Here is a 13,232-nt window from a genome sequence, read left to right on the forward strand (position 1 = left end):
ATCTGGTCTATTGCATCATTTAAAGCTTCTGTTTCCTTATTTATTTTCATTTTGGATGATCTGTCCACTGGTGTAAGTGAGGTGTTAAAAGTCCCCCACTATGACTGTGTTACTGTTGATTTCCTCTTTTACAGCTGTTAGCAGTTGCCTTATGTATTGAGGTGCTCCTATGTTGGAGCATATATATTTATAATTGTTTTATCTTCTTCTTGGATTGATCCCTTTATCACTATGTAGTGCCCTTCCTTGTCTCTTGTAACATTCTTTATTTTAAAGTCTATTTTGTCTGATACGAGTATTGCTACTCCAGCTTTCTTTTGGTTTCCATTTGCATGGAATATCTTTTTCCATCCCATCACTTTCAGTCTGTATGTGTCCCTAGGTCTGAAGTGGGTCTCTTGTAGACAGCATATATATGGGTCTTGTTTTTGTATCCATTTATCAAGCCTGTGTCTTTTGGTTGGAGCATTTAATCCATTCATGTTTAAGGTAATTATCAATAGGTATGTTTCTATGACAATTTTCTTAATTGTTTTGGGTTTGTTTTCATAGGTCCTTTTCTTCTCTTGTGTTTCCCACTTAGAGAAGTTCCTTTAGCATTTGTTGGAGAGCTCATTTGGTGGTGCTGAATTCTCTTAACTTTTGCTTGTCTGTAAAGCTTTTGATTTCTACATCGAATCTGAATGAGATCCTTGCCGGGTAGAGTAATCTTGGTTGTAGGTTCTTCCCTTTCATCACTTTAAGTATATCATGCCACTCCTTTCTGGCTTGTAGAGTTTCTGCTGAGAAATCAGCTGTTAACCTTATGGGAGTTCCCTTGTATGTTGTCATTTTTCCCTTGCTGCTTTCAATAATTTTTCTTTGCCTTTAATTTCTGCCAATTTGATTACTATGTGTCTCGGCATGTTTCTCCTTGGGTTTATCCTGTATGGGACTCTCTGCACTTCCTGGACTTGGGTGGCTATTTCCTTTCCCATGTTAGGCAAGTTTTCGACTATAATCTCCTCAAATATTTTCTCGGGTCCTTTCTCTCTCTTCTCCTTCTGGGACCCCTATAATGCAAATGTTGTTGCATTTTATGTTGTCCCAGAGGTCTCTTAGGCTGTCTTCATTGCTTTTCTTTTTTTTTTTCTTTATTCTGTTCTGCAGCAGTGAATTCCACGATTCTGTCTTCCAGGTCACTTATCCGTTCTTCTGCCTCAGTTATTCTGCTATTGATTCCTTCTAGTGTAGTTTTCATTTGAGTTATTATATTGTTCATCTCTGTTTGTTTGTTCTTTAATTCTTCTAGGTCTTTGTTAAACATTTCTTGCATCTTCTTGATCTTTGCCTCCATTCTTTTTCTGAGGTCCTGGATCATCTTCACTATCATTATTCTGAATTCTTTTTCTGGAAGGTTGCCTATCTCCACTTCATTTAGTTGTTTTTCTGGGGTTTAATCTTGTTCCTTCATCTGGTAAATAGCCCTCTGCCTTTTCATCTTGTCTATCTTTCTGTGAATGTGGTTTTCGTTCCACAGGCTGCAGGATTGTAGTTCTTGTAGTCTGTAGTTTGCCCTCTGGTGGATGAGGCTATCTAAGAGGCTTGTGCAAGTTTCCTGATGAGAGGGACTGGTGGTGGGTAGAGCTGACTGTTGCTCTGGTGGGCAGAGCTCAGTAAAACTTTAATCCACCTGACTGCTGATGGTGGGGCTGGGTTCCCTCCCTGTTGGTTGTTTGGTCTGAGGCAACCCAACACTGGAGCCCACCTGGGCTCTTTGGTGGGGCTAATGACAGACTCTAGGAGGGCTCACACCAAGGAGTACTTCCCAGAACTTCTGCTGCCAGTGTCCTTGCACCCACAGTGAGCCACAGCTGCCCCCCACCTCTGCAGGAGACCCTCCAACACTAGCAGGTAGGTCTGGTTCAGTCTCCCGTGGGGTCACTGCTCCTTCCACTGGGTCCCGATGCACACACTACTTTGTATGTGCCCTCCAAGAGTGGAGCCTCTGCTTCCCCCAGTCCTGTCGAAGTCCTGCAATCAAATCCCAGTAGCCTTCAAAGACTGATTCTGTAGGAATTCCTCCTCCCGTTGCTGAACCCCCAGGTTGGGAAGCCTGACGTGGGGCTTAGAACCTTCACTCCAGTCGGTGGACTTCTGTAATATAAGTGTTCTCCAGTCTGTGAGTCACCTACCCAGTAGTTATGGGATTTGATTTTACTGTGATTGCACCCCTCATACCATCTCATTGTGGCTTCTCATTTGTCTTTGGATGTGGGGTATCTTTTTTGGTGAGTTCCAGTGTCTTCCTGTCGATGATTGTCCAGCAGCTAGTTGTGATTCCGGTGTTCTCACAAGAGGGAGTGAGAGCACATCCTTCTACTCTGCCATCTTGGTTCAGGGTCTGACGTATTAATGTCTCCTTGGATCTGGTAGCTTTTCCTATACCTGGAACATTAGTACTCCTGCCCAGATTCTTATACTCATGTTTTTTCTTTGTTTTTGTCTTAAATCTTGAAAAATATTTCATACTTTCTACTCTAGAAAGAATAAAACCTTGATATGAACAGTTGTATGATACTTCCAACCTTATCAGAAACAGTAAGTGTTTCCTTTGATAGATTAGGAGCCATATGGCCCCAGTGACCCACTGTATTATGGGGTCTGAATTTTTTAAAAGTTGAAAGCCTTCTGCAATAATTTATATGAAGCTTAATGAGCATCTGAACTAGCATACTAATGAGAAAAACAGAAAGGAGAGAATAAATCAATAACTGTTTTAGGGATAAATTTGGCAGAATTTGGTGATTGATTATAAGTGGCAGATTTCTAGATTGACATCCAGATAGATGATGGCAGCATGAATTGCAACAAATAACAGGGACATAAAGGGGAGAAGAGAAGGGAGAAGGTGGGGCATGTTCAGTGTGAGGTGCCTGTGGAAAAATTTGATGGAAATATCCAGCAGCAAGTTGAATATGGAAATGTAGATTTGGGCATGTTCAACAAAAGGGCGGTAATTAAAACTGTAAGAATATATGAGATTACCTGGGTGGCTTAGGTAGAAAAACAAGATCAGTGGCTAAGGTCAAAACCATTGAGAACCTTTATGAGATGAGATCCAAGGAGAAAAGAGATTTAAAAGGGTCACCTTTTCCAACCTCAATCTGAAGGACACTATAGGGTTAAGATACAAAGTGAAATGTATCTGCCTGTGGGTGGGTATGTGCATGCACACCCATGCATAACGTTTGCAGGAGAATGGAGAGAAATATTGAAGGCTATACACCAGATTGTACTGTAGGGACAGGGTTGAGAGAAAAGGAGGGAATTCGAAAGAGAAAGGAAAAGGGGCAGCAAAGAAAGTAAAAATCAACATGTAAGAACAGTTTTAACTGAAGATTCCATTTATGTAAAAATTTGTGTGTGTGCACACGTGTGTGTGTATGTGTGTACATAAAGTAAGAATAAAAATGAAAAAGGATAGAGTTAATCTGTGTCTATACTCTCTTAGGATTTTCCAGGTTATACTCCAAGTATTTTTTAAGCAATTTTTAAGCAAAATACAGATTAATGTATGTTCCTATTTCAGTACAAAAATTGTAAATTATGCATGAGAATATATTTGTGTATATATGTGTATAAGAAAAATGGAGCAAAGTGTGAAAGTCCACACCAGTTAGCTATCACTGAATCCTTCAGGAGCATGGGATAGGAAATGGAAGGGGCAGTGATAATCAGTGTTCTCTTCATACATCTTTATGCTGTTTCACTTGTAACAACGAGAACAGAGTACTCTGTAGTTTAGAAAACATCAAATAAAAAAATTTAAATCAGAGCAGTGGTTTCCTGAAATCTAAATTTCAGCTGTAGCAGCCAGCACCTCATTAGAAATACAACCACACATTTTCTTTTCTTCTTTTTTTTTTTTTGGTGATTTCACTTTTTTTATTTCAATTTTTTGGAAAGAAAACGTAGAATGTTAGCATTTGAAAAGTCTCAACATTTATAGATGATACAATTGAGACCCAGAGAAATAAAAGGATTTTCCCAAGGTCACAGTTAGTCAATTCCACAGATGCCTAAATAAATGTCGACCCACTACAGCCAACATCATCTTGAGGGGCCTGCACATGTAATCCATTAACAGAAAGGAAGTGGAATTACTACTAGATAATCACAAATACAAAATGGCGGCTGGATAATGCTGACTCTTCCTTTTTCCCTTCCCAGCTGGTCAACTTTTAGCTCTGAATGCCCTGTTGCTCATCGCTGAGCCAGAGGTTAAATGTCGTTAATGGTTCCTCAGGCTACTGCATTTGGAAATCCTACTCATCACCACCCTGCCTCCTTTTATACCTTATCTGTTTGTGAATCTTTTTTTCTTCCTATATTTTCAAGTACAGCCCATTTCATATAACGATTCTTACACACCTTTAGCATCTTAACTATTCACTCCTCTGAGTTTTTCAATTAATACGAGAAAGGCCTCTCCGTATTATCTTTGGAAAAGTAAATGAGTTCATTATCTGCCAAAATTAACCTTTGTTAAGTTAACCAATGTAGCCAAAATGTCTTCAAGTTCTAAGTGATACGATTATCTTTATATATTATGCTTACATATTATATATATTTTATATATAAGCAATTATTTTTTTCAAATCTCTAACTTGGATTACAGAAACATATGGGCTAAAAATTTGGGGAGCATTTGACTGTATTTTAATGATAAGTTAGAAATTAAAGACTATCCCTTAGAGATTTCCAGGATCGTGTTCCCAAAAGAAAACACTACATAAATAGCTAGAAAACACTGCCACAGGGGATGACACATCCATATATCCCATGGCAACCTGCTTGACTGAGGTCAAAAGCAAGATTTTAACAAATGATTTAAATTACACGGTTAAAAAAAACACATAATCTGCCTGAATGCTTTAGGTTTTTTTCCTCCTCTGCAATGAGTGACATCATCTTATTTCACTTATTCCGTTAGAAAGAACAATTTATTCAAGGTGAAATTGGCTTTAATCAAGGATAAAAACAAAGCTTTTAGATTTCACACACAACTCTAAAGAGTGACCAAGAATTACTGCCCCACTCCCAGAATCTCAACAGGGATTTAACTCAGTAGAATATCAACTCAATTCAAGAACATTTTGATGCCTGGTTCCAGCTCAGGAGATTGAAGAAATATATAGGTTAGGCTCCACTTTTATCTGGGCCATTGTTGAAAAAAATAAGACACAATGGTTTTGTTCATGGTTTGATAAAATTAACTGACTGGGTTCAAAGTGAAGTCCATGAGATGCGTAAGTGTTTCATAGTTTGGTTTAAGTACCTGATAAAAATACAGGTTATTACTAACATTCTAGTTTTTTCGAGAATTTTCCTTCCACTGGGCAACATGGTTAGGATTTTTTTTTCTAAACAAATAAAGTATATTTGGTATACTTTTACCTAATGAAGAGGGATTGCACTGTATCTTCTTTTTGATGAGAGTGGAAAGCAAAGGATTACCCTGAGGTGGACGATCCCTCCTGCCTGTGAGGCATCTCTGTGCATTCCTTGTTGGATGGTGTGGCTGCGGAAGATGGGACTTGGATAGACAGGGCAAGGCAGAATGGAAAATGGGAGATGGTCAATATGGTACCTGTCATATGACCGGCAGAGTTCAGGACTCCATGGCGGGCTGAAGGTTGTGCTGTGCCCTGGAGCTGGTTTAATAAATAAGAAGGTATGGTATGCAACCATTCAAGCATGTAGAAACTTTTGTTCACATGTTTCCTGAAACTCTAGGACATTTTCCCTTTGATTAACATGCAGGACTACTTGACAGGATCCCCCTCTTCACCCTGAAGAGCCTAGATGACAGAAATCTACATTATGCCCCTAAATCTTGAGTCTTAGGCTTTTTCTTCTTCTCTCCTTGCTTTAATTGTGCAGAAGTAAATGCAACATCATAAGCAATGTAAAAATCAAGTCTTGCTAGTTAAATATAAGAACACAGAGCAAAATATCTGAGAAAGGTTACACCTCTTTAAAGATGCAAATTGATAATGGAGCTCAATATCAAAACAACACAGCACTGTTAATTTTTAAAAAGGTGCAAATTGCTAATCTTACTTAAGGCTTTTTTTTTTTTAATTGCTTATTAACAGTCCTGGCGCGTGCACACACACACACACACACACACACACACACAAAATTAAACAAAACAAACTCTTAAAAACAGAGGGAGAAAGAGACTTGCTGGTTTCAATAAGAGTTGTTAAAGTCTGGAGACTAAATTATTTATCCCATGGTCAATCTAGAACTCCCCACACTTGATTTACCCATTATTTCCACCACAGTGCTGCAAAACAACCACAAAACCTCAGTGGTACACAACAACAAACATATATTTGGCTCAAAGTTTAGAGTTCAGCTGATCTCAGCTGGACTTGGCTGGTCTTGCCTGGCCTCACTCATACATCTGCAGTTAGCTGTGGGTTGACTAGGGAGCCCTGCTGATTTAGCTGAGCTTGCTCACATATCTGGGGCCAGCTCCCTGTTGACTGATGTGCTGACTGTCATGATGGGACAACTGGTCTCTGCTCCATGTGTTTCTCCCTCCAGCAGGCTAGCCCAGGCATGTTCTCATGGCCATGACAGAGGAGCAACAGTTGAAGCAGAAACATGTAAGCCATTTTTCAACCATCTGCCAAGTATCACATGTATTAACAGCTGTTTTGTAGTCATCCTGTGGAGGTAGGATGGACACACACCACCACCACATCCCCAAATAACAGGCTGCAAGTCAAGACTGATGACACTTCACACACCGAGAGAATTTGAAAAAATGCTTGTCATTCATACAAGGGACTTCTTGGGGGAGCATGGTAGACACAAGACAATCTGGAATGGCAAGAGAAGAGGAAGTGGGTTGGGTCTTTATAGTGGCAGTGCGGGGGATGGAGAAGAGTTTATCATGTGAGTTAGGGTGTTCAAACTTTCTGTCATTGCCAAGAGCTCAGGAGGCACATGTGTATTTTCTTGTCTAAGGTTAGATGTACAGTGGTAGAGAAGGGAAGGGTGAAAGTCTCAACGTTGTCAATGGTCAAACATCAAACTGGAGTCAAACTAATCCAACATTCCATTGGCCAAAAAAAGTCACATGGCCAAACTCAGAATCAAAAGGCAGAGAACTTAACTCCAGTGAGAGGAATTACAAAGCCATATGCCAAAGGTGCACGGATACGGAAAGGATACAGAATTGAGACTACTAATGCAATCAATCTAACATACCTGATGTAGATGGAGACTCAGGACCAGGGCATTGTTGCCTCCAGAAAAATTTTTGGATACATATGATGAAACAATGGATCGTGCCCTCAGACACTGGAGAATTGTAGGGGGAATGATGAATCCAAAGAGTTAATGAATTTTAGGTGACCCTCCAAAAAGGAAAAAACAAAACAAAACATGAAATCTTAAAAACTTCAACTGAATCTAATAGGTTGGCAATTGCTGGGGGGAGGGAGGAGTGCTGTTAGATCCCAAATTTGATGTCTGTCATTTCTTAAGACATGAGGTTAGGTCCTATGCTAATTCAGTGTAGTTATCTCTTAGCAAACCCTCCTGAGGAAGAGGAGTCCTAACCTGGTCACAAGTCTCCACAAAATCTACTGGTTTGACATCCTCTCCCTACCTCATTACTTGAATATGAAAAATAGACAATAATTTCAATATTGATCTAAGTAAAATACAGCAGGAAGGGAAGGCCTGCTGACCTTCAGCCTCTCCTTCAAGTCCCCCTCCCCCCACATATAATAATTTCATATAAAGACAACATAAATATTTTTTGTTTTCCACCTTTCAGAATTATTTCAGCCTCCGCCCAGTAAACATCTACAGGGTGCCTGGTCTGTACAATGAGTGGGTGAAGTGTTCTTCGGCTTCCCCTCAACATCACCAACCCCGCACACACCATAGCACACTGCCCCCCATCATCTGCCTCCTTTAGAAGCTTGAGAGAGGAACCAGTGATTATCCTGACAACCACCAGAGCTGGACAGATAAGCAAGCCCAACCCAGGGAAGAGAAGAAAACAGAATTTTATTGCCACAATTTAGAATAATTTCTCCAAGTAGCTGAATAGAAACTTTACATTTTATATTCTTTAGGAAAGATCCTACTAGAAAAGGACAGAAAACGGTAATAACTCAGGAGAACTTGAGATCCTAGGGAACTACTATGCCGATGAAAGCAAACCTTTCCTAAAAGCTCACTCCCTTTCACTTCCCACAACCAGTCAATCACCAGCTTGGTCCATCTGACTTCTGAAATGCTTAGTGAATTCATTCATTTTCATCCATCCCCTTAAACTGCACGTAATCTAGATACTTAAGTGGCATCTATCCATGGCTCCCCAAACTTTACAGGATGATTCCATAACTCCATTACACATAATGTAAAAATATCCACAAAACTGTCTCTTTCCCATCTCTCCAGTCTCATCTCTTACCAATATATACCCCACATCCCCCATCTGCATTTCCCTGGAGCCACCACATTCATTTAAGGCTCCAGGCTCCAGTAAATTTTCTCACCCTGGAACGCCCTCCAGTGTGTCAAACCACCTCCCGATGATCCTCCAATCATTCTGTACGTCCCAGTCCAAATGTCTCATGCACTATGAATGTTTTCCCACCTCTTCCAGCCACAATTATTTCAGGCTTCTGTACGCGCGTAACACTTTCTACCTACCTCTATTACAGTCCCTTTCATAACTGTATTATAATAGTTTGTTGACCTATTTGTTTCTGGTTAGACTATGAGCTCCTTGAAAGCAAGAGCCATCTCATTCTTCTTTGTATCTGTCTTCATCTAGCCCTTAGCACAATCCCTGGAACCTAACAGGCACTCAGTGCATGTCTGATAAATGAATGAATTCACTGTTTCTTCCTCACAGATCTCTGACCTCCTCACACCAGCAGAGTGGTGTTCGGTGTGGTCACTGGGACAAAGTAAACATGGATTCCTCAATCAGCAGTGACTACCTACAAACTTCTCAGAAGTAGAACCTAAAAGATCAAGATAGCACAGGAAACATCATGAGAGACATATGGGAGGGAGGGAGAAAGAGAAGGAATGGGAAGAACGAGAAGAGAGGAGGGAAGTAAACGGTTGAAAAATAATTTAGATAAGCAAATAGAAGAAGAAAAATAAACTAAGAGTTATGACAGTAAAGGAGAGCTACACCACAAGAAGGAGAGAGATGGAAAAGCACTGTTCATAGAAAAAACGGGGAAGGAAGGGGAAAACTAAGGAAACCAATGAAAGTCAATTAGAAGGAAAGTGAAAAGACTTATTCAAGGAGTATGGTGTTAAAAAGTAAATGAAGTGGAAATTTTTCAAGTGTTAAACTCTACCCAAAAACAGTATGAGGGGAAATTTTCACACAATGAAACTTAAAACAAGTGAAGAAAAGGCATAACAAGTCTTTTGCTTGTGTTTAGATGGTATAAAATACTAAATCACAATTCAAGTACTTTACCAACACTAATTAAGGTAGGTAGGTCAATATTATCGGCCTTGTTTTTAAGAGAAAACAACTACTGGAGCTAGAAAGATTAGACACCTCAACAGGATCACACAGTGAGTGTTTCTCCAAAAAAGAACTGTGTGAGTTGTATTACACAGAGACAAAGCTATGTAAAGAATACAAAAACTTGGGCTTCCCTGGTGGCGCAGTGGTTGAGAATCTGCCTGCTAATGCAGGGGACACGGGTTCGAGTCCTGATCTGGGAAGATCCCACATGCTGCGGAGCAACTAGGCCCGTGCTCCACAGCTACTGAGCCTGCGCATCTGGAGCCCGTGCTCCCCAACAAGAGAGGCCGCGATAGTGAGAGGCCCGTGCACCGCGTTGAAGAGTGGCCCCCACTCGCCACAACTAGAGAAAGCCCTCGCACAGAAACGAAGACCCAACCCAGCCAAAAATAAAATATATAAAAATAAATAAATAAATAGTCTGGTAGATTCTATTAAAAAAAACCAAAGAATACAAAAACTTATAAGAAACCTCTCAGGGCAGAAGAAAAGGAAAATATAAATGAGCAAAGAGCAGATAAAGCATGTAAAGACTTATTAATTAATTCCCAGAAAATGTCCAGGGCTTTAAACATACCACCCTGTGTCCAGCAAGTTATATCTTAGGATGACCAAGAGTCAAGCCCATGAAAGAGAGATAGTTCCACTGGGCAGCAAACTCTAAGTTCATTCAGTTCCCTGAATTAGAGGTAGGGCCAGAGATACAAGGAGAACACAAAAGAGAGGTCTGACAGTGTCAGGAATCTGACCCTGTGCAAGCTGCCGATGCTTCCACCAGCTTGTCTCTTCCTTGCCGCCATACTTCCTGTAAGTTAAGTCTTCAGTACACATGGGAGGGCTTTCCAGCAATGTCACTGAAGCCCCTTGTGACATCTGAGTCGTCTGGGCCCCACTGTACTGCTCTTATAGCTATTATCGCTGGACCACAATCGCTGGTTTACAAGCATTCTCCTCAACTAGACTGGGAACGCCTTGAGGTCAGGCCTTGTATCTTCCTCGCCTCTTCCCACGCCACATCCACCAAGATTCCCATCATGTAGTAAGTGATAATTAAACTAAGTGAAATAATAGATGACTAAATAAAGGAGCAAATTCTAAATGCTGCTTCATCTTTAAGCCAAGCCCCCTGAGGGTTTGCCACAACTCTCTGGGCACCCAGCTACAATTTGAATTATTCACCACTAGATGGCACTATTTTAATGAGGTAGCAAAGCCCTTACCCCAACATCCTTACTAACAAATAAAAACTATTATTCCAGAAGTAGGATTTTCTAACCCTGGAATTTCTTTTACATTTCCATAATATTCTAATGTTTGACTTGTCAAAAAGGAAAACATTTTACAATAAATTCTCACTTTCCCAGCCCCATTGTTACGGCCACATAAATCACCATTAGAAAGTTGAATCCTTTCAATCCCTCCTCCATACGCCTGAGGAACTTCCCTTGTTAGGATTTGTTCTTGTTATAGTGTTTTCGACCTCATATATTTCCACTGGGCAGCAAACCAGGGGCCTTAAAATCATATCCCTGTGGACAGAGTCAGCCCTAGACAATATCCACCCCTAAGCAGCTGCCTGTCCCATGGCATTTGCGAAGTCTCTCAAAGTTTAGACTTCTAGGCCATTGTCGCTACTGCCAGTAAGAACAAGGCTGAGCAGCAGTAACAGGCAGTCAGACATCGGGTGGGTGTCCACACACCGCCAGCAGATTCCAGGAGGCAGAGAACCCAGAATGCATCCCTGACAAAAGTGGGATGGAAAAGCGGCAGGCAAAGAGAAGGGCTGTTTCCCTGGGCTCCCCTACCCCAGCAGTGATGGTTATTCCTCGGGGTCAGGGCACTGAGTCCCCTTCCTTCACACTCAAAAGAACCATTTTTCTCATTGAAAGGCAAAAATAAACCAATTAGTGACACTGCTTTATCCATATATTTTAATAAGGTTACCGCTGTAAAAATATATACTTTGTACACTGGTTTTATTCATTTCTTAATAAGCCTGATACTGAGAAATAATGTATTTCATTCCTGATAACTTCCTCAAGAAGGTCACAGGGGGCAGCTGGCCTTTGCACCCTCGGCACACCCTCTATAAGTAGCTGCCCGCAGCTCCCAGCCTGCCACCCGCCTTTCTATACATCACTGCTCAATCACTGCCGAGTGCCTCGTGCTGTTGAGGACAAACTACCTCACCTCATTCAACTGGGACTCTGGGAGAGCAAAGATCATGTCTTTTGAATCTTTTTCATCCATGTTCATTTCCTGTTGAGTAACTATCAGGAGGACAGAGTAGCCAAGTTTGAACTAGAACTCAGCCCCGAACTCATCTTCATTATAGGTGACAAGGCAGCTGAACATCTTAACCAGCTTCCCAGTCTGTATCCTCAAAACCCGACACATTTGGACCCAAACTCATACCTACCTTCTATCCTCAGCCCCCCAGATCCGCTCCTCCTTTTGACTTTCTGCTGATGGCACTATGGTTCGTCTAGTGATCCAAGCTCAAAACCTTAATCTTTGCCTCCTTGTCCTTCCTCACCCTATACTTGCTTTTATCCATCCCCTCCTGTCTCAGGCCATGGATAATGGTACTGGGGTTCCCCCTTCCCTTAAGGGACGACTCTCAGGCATCTCAGAGAAACAAAACTAGTCAAGAGTACAGGCTGTGGAGTCAGAAAGATCTAGTGATAGTTATTATTATCGTTGCTGCTCTTGTTACTACAATTATTATGTCCAGTCCTTTTCATTTTCAGGATTTTCCTGGGCTATACCAATGCTTATAACCAAGATGTCATGGGGTATCACCACCCCAGCCCCCTGCAAAAGCTGACTCTCAGTTCTGGGGCATTCCAACAGAGATAGCCCAGATTCCAGAGCCTCTGCTTTTCGCCACCGTCTGTGCCCACGTTAATTTACAAAGGTGACTGAGTGACAACGTGGAGAGGTCAATGCCATTGAAAAAAACATCCAACTAAAATCCACCCCCCGCCCAGTCCCTGTGGTACCATCCCACAATCCACCGCTAAAACTTACTGGGCTATTTATTGTATGCTGATCTTTACACATAGGACCTCATCTGATGTTCACAACAACCCTATGGGGTGCATTATTTTAGTATCCCCATTTCCAGAGGAGGAAACAGAATCAGAGAGGACATTCTTGCCTCAGGTCACATGGCCAAGAAAGAGAGGAATCTTTCTGACTTGTTTTATCCTCCCTTCCTCCAACTTTTACAAAGATGAAGCCTATTTTGGTTTCAACTTGTTTTTAAATCCCTACCTTGATACTAGGCCATATCTTATCAAAAGAAGTCATTCATTTAAGTGCCTGAATACAATTCTATATCGATGAGCTAAAGTTTACCGATATTCCTGGAATACTGAATGAATATACTAATAGAATAAAAAATAGTCTGTAGATAAATAAGACCAAACTTGTCATTTTACAAATGAGAAAAGTAAAGCCCACAAGTGAAATATGCCTCACTCGACATGATGTAGCAGGAAGGGAAGCAGAATCCAGAGCAACTTCTCTTCAGCACTCAGCTCACCTACTGAGACTAATTCCACACAGTATAAAATTGTAGTGAAGGATGGATTCTTCCTTATAGATAGTAGAGCATAGTGGTTGTATTAGTCATGTTTTTTATTTCTGTATTTTATGA

This window comes from Phocoena sinus, chromosome 1 (genome assembly GCF_008692025.1).
Source record: "Phocoena sinus isolate mPhoSin1 chromosome 1, mPhoSin1.pri, whole genome shotgun sequence".
In the NCBI taxonomy this organism is placed as follows: domain Eukaryota; kingdom Metazoa; phylum Chordata; class Mammalia; order Artiodactyla; family Phocoenidae; genus Phocoena; species Phocoena sinus.